Below are 9951 nucleotides of genomic sequence, written 5' to 3'. Positions count from 1 at the left end.
AAACGAAGTCGTGATGATCTCAAGGAATACTTACTGAAGTAGGCATTTACAGGCTCCTCCACTACTCCAGGCAGTACCCCTGCCAACTCGTTTTTCTTCTTTAATACAGTAAGCTAATTTCAAAAAATATACAAATAAAATAATGAAAAATGAGAGTTAGGGCTACATGATTGCTTTGCTGAAGGGGGATACCATTTGAGTGATCCAATGGTCAGGATAGGTTTTTATATTTGTCTTATATAGAATGGTATCCCCTGAAAATGTAAGAACACCAAATTCAGTTAAAATTCTTATGAGTGCATTCAGGTCAATAATCAACACGCGAAAATATGGTGTTCCACAGAAACTCTTCCCATTTTTCACTCTTTTCAATCAGTTTGTTCTGCAATCGGAAATGAGTTGTGACACACAGCAATTGATGACCCAAACAAATGTAAAACTAGCAGCTGCGTATCTGTTCCAGCTATTCTCTTATAGATACAGGAAACTGCAGAGGACGATACAGGTAGTGGAGCCAGCCACTGCATGCTTCCGCAAGCAAAATGGGTGTAAGAAATCAGAACCACAGAGTTAACTATTCCTAATACTTGTACCTTACTGTTCCTGCTTTAGCATAAAGTAAATCCAAGAAGGCAAACAAATAAACAAGAAGAACCCATGAACATATACTACTACAAGAAGCATATGTATATCACTGGAACAAAGTCATGATGATCTGAAACTGAACAATCAGTTTGAGTGTAGGATGAAGATGAAGAGATGGGAGGAAACTAGGCACTCGTACCAATGAATTAAAAATTAATCAAATAACTGTACTACACATGTTTGTCATTGCACCTAAATGGTTTACATCCTAATAGCTAATCAACTCGAATAGACTCAAACCCAAATGGAACATATATACATGCATATCCTAGTAACTTCCATTGTATGCAAAACTTGTAAGGAAATAAATTAAGAAATATCTCTTCCATAAAACTCAAATAACTTGCAGGTAAACAGAGCACTAATGGACTCAAGTAATAGTAGACAACTTACTAAAAAAAAGAATAAAATTTGGGTGGTTTAATTCCTGTGGTCACCCATCCTACGGGAATATTATACACTGTAGACTGCACAAAATCCTCGTGACGATCAAATTCAGCAACTTGTCCTTCAGGAATGAAGGTTTTCAGTGGAAGGATGTTCTCCACATGAGCACTCAGCTGATAATCAATATACGGGAAATAATTACTATCATCCTCACCGGTACTACGTTCTGTAGAAATCTCTTTCATCTTAGACTTAAAAATGTCATGATCTCGCTTACTACCGAAGCGGGAGAAGTCTACCACCTTGAGATGTTCCCTTTGCAAATTGTAGAATACAAGACATTCCCCATCAAACCAATACAACAGCACCTGGTTAGAGACGCTCAATATGCGTGTAGGAGGGGTAGCAGTAGTGTCAAAGTAACAACAGAATGGATGATTGATAAAACCTTCCGCCTTTATTCGAACATCAAAAGTCTCCTCCTTCAGCCATATTTGCTTGAGCTTGTCCTTCAATATGTACAGATGAACCTTGAAACGGTAACAACAAAAACCGCTGTGATGTTTACAACGACGACCGCGATGGTGTTGATGATCTGTGTCGCTTATGAATATCTTTTCAACACGTGCAACACAGGGACATCCTTTAAACTCCAGAAGATGATGATCAATTTCTATATAATGATGGTCATTTATTGTCGGGGTAAGAGGTGTACATTCAGTTGGGAGTCGGACGAAGTGAATCTTCTCGTTATGAATGTCGAACTAGAGCAACATTTCAACCTTATAACCACTCATACTAGAATTAGTTATTGTCCATACAAGATCCCCGCCGCAAAGGGAGGCTGATCTACAGACATTTTTCCAAGTTCTGGTGACCATCTGATCTGGAAAAGGAGAAGAACCTGGTGGTGGTGACATTTCAGAAGTACTAGTAACACTGGTTCTCCATGATTTAGTTCCCAATGTAAAAACCATGCATATAAACCCCTGACCACCACCGCTGACGACAGTTGTTGAAGTGGTAGTATAGATAAGAACAACCTTATATTCATTCGATAACGGATCAAAAGCAAAACCATGACACAAATATTTGGCACTTGTTGGAATAACGTACGGGTAGGTTAGTGTATCACCCCTAGACGGGTTAATGACAGCTACTCCACCTTCATCGTCACCAGGCTCAGGCTTCCTCACTAGATTAAAACAAGCTAAACCATTACAGTAACCGATTGGTTCACATGGTATTTTGTAAGCTATTGGACAAATTAACTTATAATTCAGAAATTCATCATGTCTATAATGTCTATCCTTCTGTAAACTGAAGAAGCAATTTTTTTGCATAGTGTTTGTGGGGACATTTAAGAGACTAAATACTAAATTTAAATCATTTCTACTATTTTGCTGAGCAAAGTGAGAGGCAGTAAATCGTGTATCATGTATTGAATCATACCATAACTTACTGACGGTAGTGAATCGACCTAGACTCCGAGCTGGTAATCTGGTCAGAATGTTTTCCAGTATCAGTTCCTCGGGAAGATTTGGAGATGAAAGCTTCTTTTTTTTTCCTCTGCTCTTCATCGACGACTCTTGAAGATTTCCTCTTTCTCGGCATCGCTAAGCTACCAATAAATTGAAAATGAAACCAAAATCAATCAAGAAAATTGATTTTGTTTATCCAAAATCCCTAATTTGCCACGCAGGAGCAGCTCCTTTTTACACACGTGCGAGGGTTTTTTCTTTCATGTCTCTCTCTCTTTTTCTCTTTTGAAAGGTTGTCTGCTTTTTTTTTTTTCCTTTATCAGGAATCAGGATTCATGAATCAAGGTTGGGTATGCAATTCAAACGCACATCTGTTTTTTTTTTCTTTGATCGATAGCACACATCTTTATATACCTGGGGTTTTTAGGGGCCACTCGAAAGGATTTAGGGGCCAACAATAAAACAAAAAAGGTCACCCAAAGGGAAAATGTAGCCAGCCCTTATCTCACGTAATTCGTAATGGCGAAATTACCCTTATATATTCGGAGGATATGATAACATTGTTATCCTCCGATTGCAATCGGAAGCCAAAATATTTCCCAGACTTCCGATTGTAGTCGGTGCAGTATTAGAATGATTTCTGTTTCATTTTTTGCATTTCTTTTTCATTTGTGAGTTGTTAGTGTTATAGAGAAGAAGGTGAAGGCTACTATAATCGGAAGGGAATACAACTTAACAACCTACCGATTATAAGGAGCCACATATCGAACCCTTACCATATTCCATATATTTTGAGTGTACACAGCCAGTCATAACCACTTGGTTCGTGTTTTGGATGCAGCGTTAATCGGGAGTTAAATATATTACAAAACCTACCGATTATAAGTTGCCCCAAATTATTTTGAAAGCTACCATAATCGGTAGATATGCTAAATACAATACCTATCGATTATTGGTTTCTCCACATTCAACTTTCGTCAAATTAGCCGTTGGAGTTTTTGGGAAAAACAAAAAGAGCCGTTGGACCCTAAACCTATATGAAGAAACTCATATCTATCACCCCAATTGCACCAAACTCTTTCCTCTCTTCAGTTTTAATTTTCATAACAAAAAACATGGATATTGCTTTTGCCGAAGAAGAAGATTGTGCTATTTATAGAGCGTGGGTTGTGGTAACTGCTCATGATCGTGTTCACAAGCTCCACAAATCGGAATCCGAAGAGCAGATATGGAACCGTATCTTAATGGTATTTGAGGCCTTAGATGGTAATCGAATTCGAAGATCATCCAATGACATTAAGATGAGAAAGAATGCGCTCGATAAGGAGATTGACAAACTTGAAGATGAGGAACGGTTTGTTAGGAACGCTTTTCCTTGGTGGACGTATGAAAAACGAGTAAGTATCTCTGTAACTCCAACTCACATTAACAAAAGTTAGTACTAACTTGTTACTCATTCGTAATTTCAGAGAAATCTTGCGGATCTCCGGTATGTGGACCTCTACGGGAAACGATTTGAACATGAAGGATGCTACAAAATCAAGAGGGACAATTTCTATGGTCACTGGAAGTTATGATCTGTTTTAATACTTTTATGGTCAATTAGGAGCATGGATTTAGGTGCTTTTGACGAAATTGTAAGGTTAAGGCCGTTTGAATTTTATGTAATGGATGTAATCGGAGTATTATTAATATAAAAACTAGCCGATTATACGAAATCGGTAGATTATTTTGTTAAACAACCTACCTTGTAATATTCGGTTATGTTATGAGTCAACTTTCTTTCCGATTATGGTGTTGTTTGGTTCCAGGAAACAGTTTTTTTACATAGAATAATCGAAAGGGTAATAAAAACTAAACCTTCCGATTATAGTTTGTTTTGAACTTGTAATATTCGAAGGATAATTTTTTTGTAAAGTTCCGAATGTACGATGGCCCAAAAATCATAATTTGGAAAAACTTATACTTTTCAAATTTTGTCTTTGAAATAATCGGAAGTTAAATTAGTTACCAAAACTTCCGAATATGGGCTGTCTAACCTTCAATATTGGCCCTTGGAACCACCTGGAGCCATGGCGTGGTTTGTTTTGAACTTGTAATATTCGGAGGATAATTTTTTTGTAAAGTTCTGAATGTACGATGGCCCAAAAATCTGAATTTGGAAAAACTTATACTTTTCAAATTTTGTCTTTGAAATAATCGGATGTTAAATTAGTTACCAAAACTTCCGAATATGGGCTGTCTAACCTTCAATATTGGCCCTTGGAACCACCTGGAGCCATGGCGTGGTTTGTTTTGAACTTGTAATATTCGGAGGATAATTTTTTTGTAAAGTTCCGAATGTACGATGGCCCAAATATCAGAATTTGGAAAAACTTATACTTTTCAAATTTTGTCTTTGAAATAATCGGAAGTTAAATTAGTTACCAAAACTTCCGATTATGGGCTGTCTAACCTTCAATATTGGCCCTTGGAACCACCTGGAGCCATGGCGTGGTTTGTTTTGATCTTGTAATATTCGGAGGATAATTTTCTTGTAAAGTTCCGAATGTACGATGGCCCAAAAATCAGAATTTGGAAAAACTTATACTTTTCAAATTTTGTCTTTGAAATAATCGGAAGTTAAATTAGTTACCAAAACTTCCGAATATACCACACAAATCATTGTCATTTGAACTTGTCTAACTTAGTTACCCAAACAAATTTCCGAATGTACAACAAAAATCATTGTCATTTACCTGCTCTTCTTTACTTTATGACCGTGACTACCTCCCAGTCCTGCACGACCACGGGTTTGAGCACCTTCAGTTGGAGCGGCTTCAGTTGGAGCAGCTTCAGCGCTCGATGAAGCTCGAGTTCTTTTACCCGTCTTTGATACTGCCACCTTGGGCGGATGCCTCTTCGTTACTTTCTTCCCAAACTGGACAGCATAATCTTCGTTATCCATATTATCAACTAGATCTCTAGCCTCTTTGATCTTCTCAGCTGGCATGGGATCTCCGCTCTTCAGGCATGCAGTTAACATTTTGGAAACACGCTTGAACCTATTCACCTGTTTTTTATACGTAATGACATAACATCAAACGGTAATTACCTAAGATTTATAGGAATAATATAAAATGAACAAAAATATAAGAACACGCACCAGTCTATCATAACCAGCTGGTTTGTCTTTGATGATACAATTATAACTTGAACCCGCCGCAATAGTGTTGGATTTGATTTCACGGATAACCAAAGGATGTGATACCTTGTTATACCAACTCATATAGTCTGGAGAATTTTCATCACCTCGGGTGGTTCGTCTACCAGTGTCGATAATGAAGTCATTCCTCTTATCCCAGTTACCAATACACAGAGGAGATATGCAGTGGCAGCGTGGTTCACTTGCTCATCAGTTAACGTTCCATTCTTTTCCTTATCCAAGGTGCCTCGGAACATATTCATCAAAGCTGTAATGTTGATCTGTCTTGTTCTATAACTGGCATGCCTCCTAAACTCTGTTGTTGTTGTCTCTTCATCCCAACCTAAGCACTTGTTAGTTAGAGAATAAAGTTGTGCCCAACTTAACTGCTTTGTGTAGTTAAACTTCACAGCTGTGCCTTGGTCGGGAAGGTTAAGAATCTGCACAACATCATCCGGGGTAATCGTCATCTCCCCAAACGGCATATGGAAAGTATCGGTCTCAGGATACATTCTCTCCACGAACGCCGATATGGCCACACGATCATGTTCCAACAATGAATTCTCGGCGGCATTAGCTAACCCCGAGTTGGCAACAATTGTCTTGAACCTTTCACATTCACCGGATAAAGGTCACGCAAGCATTTTTTGTTGGTGCGGTGGTAGGTTTGAGTAGACGGACCGCATCTTGATGATCCTATTAAAGTACATAAAAAATCCTTAATACAAATATTACGATATAACACATAGACAATACATTAATAAAAAATAGTAATTTTATTACCTCGGTTTCGTATATTTCTATGGCCCATGAGTCTTTGTATCCAAATAGAAATTTTTCTCCATCCGCTGGTAGTCCAAGGATTGTGCCTGCTGGAATACCCTTCTTCTTCAAGTGCTGAGGGACAAGATGTGATGCTTTCTTAGCAATATCCTTCCTTACAACATCTTTTCCTTTTTTGGCTTTTTGGGTACCACTTGGTTGTCCTTCTTCTACTCTTGGCACTGGATCAACTGGTTCAACACTTGGTCCTGCACTTTGTTGAGCGGCTTGTTCAACACTTGGTCGCACCCCTTGTTCACTGCCTTGTTGTTCAACACTTGGTTGCACTCCTTGTTGACTGCTTTGTTCTTGTTCGCTTTGTTGAGCACTTGAATTATCTTTGGCACTCCTTTCCCTCCTAGCACTAGCTGTCATTTTCTTCCTCCCTTCTCGACTTTGTCTAAACAACAAAGAAAGGAACAATATTTACAAACTATACAATCGGAAGACAACGTATGGAAATATAACCCGAATAAACACATTCGGACGTAAAAAGACACATATTGTTCCCGAATACAAAACAATCGGAAGCTAACTAAACATATTTGCAACCGAATATACATCAATTGGAGTTCAGAAGCTGTAAATTTTTCATCCTACACAATCAGAAGACAAAGTGCACAACTATAACCCGAATGTACAAATTCGGAAGTAAGAAGACACAAATGTTTCCGAATAAAAAACAATCGGAATATAACTAAACATGTTTACAACCGAATATTCTTCAACTGGAGATCAGAAACTCTAAAGTTTTATCCTACACAATCGGAGGTATAAAACATTATATTGTCTTCCGAATAAATACTGGCCCCAAAATGGGATTTTTCTTATATCAGAAATTTTGAGATTTTTTTCAATATATACATTCGGTAGTGAGTGTTCTTCCGAATACTGTGTGTCTACTTAAATATATTCGGTAGCCAAAAAATTCATTAAACTAACGATTATTAGCAGTTTGTATCCAGGAAGATATGGCCACCAATATTCGGCAGATAATCATCAAATCTTTCTCCCGAATACTGTCGATGTTCTTGAGAAATGAAGAACACGACTACATTCGGAAGTAAATGAGCATGAATATCGTCCGAATCTGGATAAATAACCGAAAACCCTAGAAAATTTTTTTCTCGATTCGACGAATTAAAGCGAAATAAACCCCAAAAATGATAGATTCTTACCTAATTGGGGTCATTTGAAGTTGACGAAGTGTTTGACTATCGGAATCTCCACCACCGACTACATTGCCGGGTACTTCTTCTTTGCGTTCTTCGCATTCTTCTTCATTTGCAGCAACAATTTCTTTATTTCTTGCTAAAATTCCAATGTTTGGATCGATACCCCGAGCAACATTTTTGGTTCTAGGTCTGTGGGTTTCATTTCTCTTATCCATTGTTTTATAAACGAATCGACGATGTTTTGATTTTACGATTCGCGGCGATGTTTCGGTTGAACGAGGAATTTTTTTTTTTCTTCCACAATCGGAAGATAATATGAAACTGGAAGAAGAAGAATTGAAACGGGTAGAATTGTTTTTGATTTTGTTTTTATACAGTTTTACCAGAAGGGCATTTATGTAACTTCAATATCATATAGGGTACCCCTTAACTAGAGTCTTTGGATGGGTATAAATTGATGGCCCCTAAATCATTTGGGGTGGCCCCTAAAAACGCCAGGTTTATATAGGCTCGGTAGGTCTAGAAACGGCAGGATCCTAATATAACTAGGACTCGATAAAAAAAGGAAATATCCAAATTTTACCTTTTTTACCTTTTCTTCACGTAATGTAAGAACCCCCACTTGGACTTTGGAGATGGAAAAAATTGGGAAAAACATCGTTTGGTACTTTTGTGTTCGGGACCATAACAGTTTGGTCTTTTAGAAATCAGTTTTCCATTTGGTCCATAACTAATTAAAAATAACTATTTTTTGGGGACTATGGTTTTTTTGGGGGACCATGGTTTTATTTTGGGTAAAGACATTGGAAGTAATTCTAGGTCACCCCATATCTAGATATTTATTTAATACCTAATTTACCCTCCTAATTAATTTAGATTATGATTGGTAAAAAAAATTTAGTTAAAAACAATTAGTGATATTAAACTAAAAGATGGGTTTATTATTAGTTTAGTAAATTATTATGAGTAGATTTTTTGTGAGATTAGAGTTAGAGAAGATGAAGGAGAAAAACATGGAAAATAATTTTTTTTCCATTTCACCCCATTTGAGTATTCAAGTGATGAATCTGATTCTTCATCTCCATCCTCTCATAGTATATTTGTTAATCTTCAAAATGATCCAGATTTGGCTTATTTCTTAGTTGGTGATTGTATTATTCAAGAAGAAACTCAAGATGAAACTCAAGAGAAAGTTTAGTTCTCTTGGCTTATTTCTGGATTTTGAACTGTTCGGTTAGTTTATATGAAGATCAAGACCGAACTCATCTGAAGGTTTAGTTCGGTTTCCTTGTGAGGATGAACAAGTAACCGAACTCATCTGAAGGTGCTGTACGGTTTCCTCTTGAGATAAACAAGTAACCGAACTAGTTTGAAGTTGTGGTTCGGTTACTTGATCCAAACACGCAGGTTACCGAACTTTACGTACAAAATAATTTGATATAAGTGTACAAGGTTCGGTTGGATCGCAAACTGCATGCGTCTGCGATCCAACCGAACTCAGATTAGTAAGTTCGGTTGTTTCTCAAACTTGAACTTAGAAAGAACCGAACTGAACCTTTACAAAATCAGAAGTTCAAGGCTTGAGTTCGATTACTGGTAAATTTCTGCAGGTAACCGAACACTGTCATGTTTTTTGGAACACTAGAGTTCGGTTATAAGACATTTTTAAGCAGATAACTGAACATAGAAGTTCGGTTATCTGCCATTTTTGACATCTAACCGAACCTTCTCCTGGATGTTTTAGCATGTTTTCATTTTTGTTCAACACTCCAGTTCGGTTATAATGGACATTTGAAGTGTAACCTAACACATAGTTCGGTTTGCTATCAAACCGAACTACTGGTCAGGAATCCAAGAAAACTAAATATTGCAAAAATTTTAATGTAACCATGACTATAACAACAACATAAGAGAACCATAACATAAGTCTTCCAAACATAAGAACATAAGGCAACTAAATCCGCCATTAAAAAGTCAACATAAGTATTTTTCACCATAATAAGTTGATAACTAACTAATTGTTTAAACATAAGTCATCCCAACATAAGAAACAAACTACGAAATCCCAAATAAAATAGTCTTCAACTCATTTACCACGACCACTACGAGAAACTTTTCCCTTCTTGTGTTAGCAATCCCCTCGTCACTACGAGTATCCTCTCCACTGCTTTGTTGTTCAACCATTTGACTTGTACCTTCACCTTCTTTGCGAGTCCTCTTCACCGTCATTGGATCAACAGTGGGGGGGGGGGGGGGG

Source organism: Papaver somniferum, chromosome 10, assembly GCF_003573695.1.
Source record: "Papaver somniferum cultivar HN1 chromosome 10, ASM357369v1, whole genome shotgun sequence".
Lineage (NCBI taxonomy): Eukaryota > Viridiplantae > Streptophyta > Magnoliopsida > Ranunculales > Papaveraceae > Papaver > Papaver somniferum.
This window is presented reverse-complemented; position numbering follows the sequence as displayed.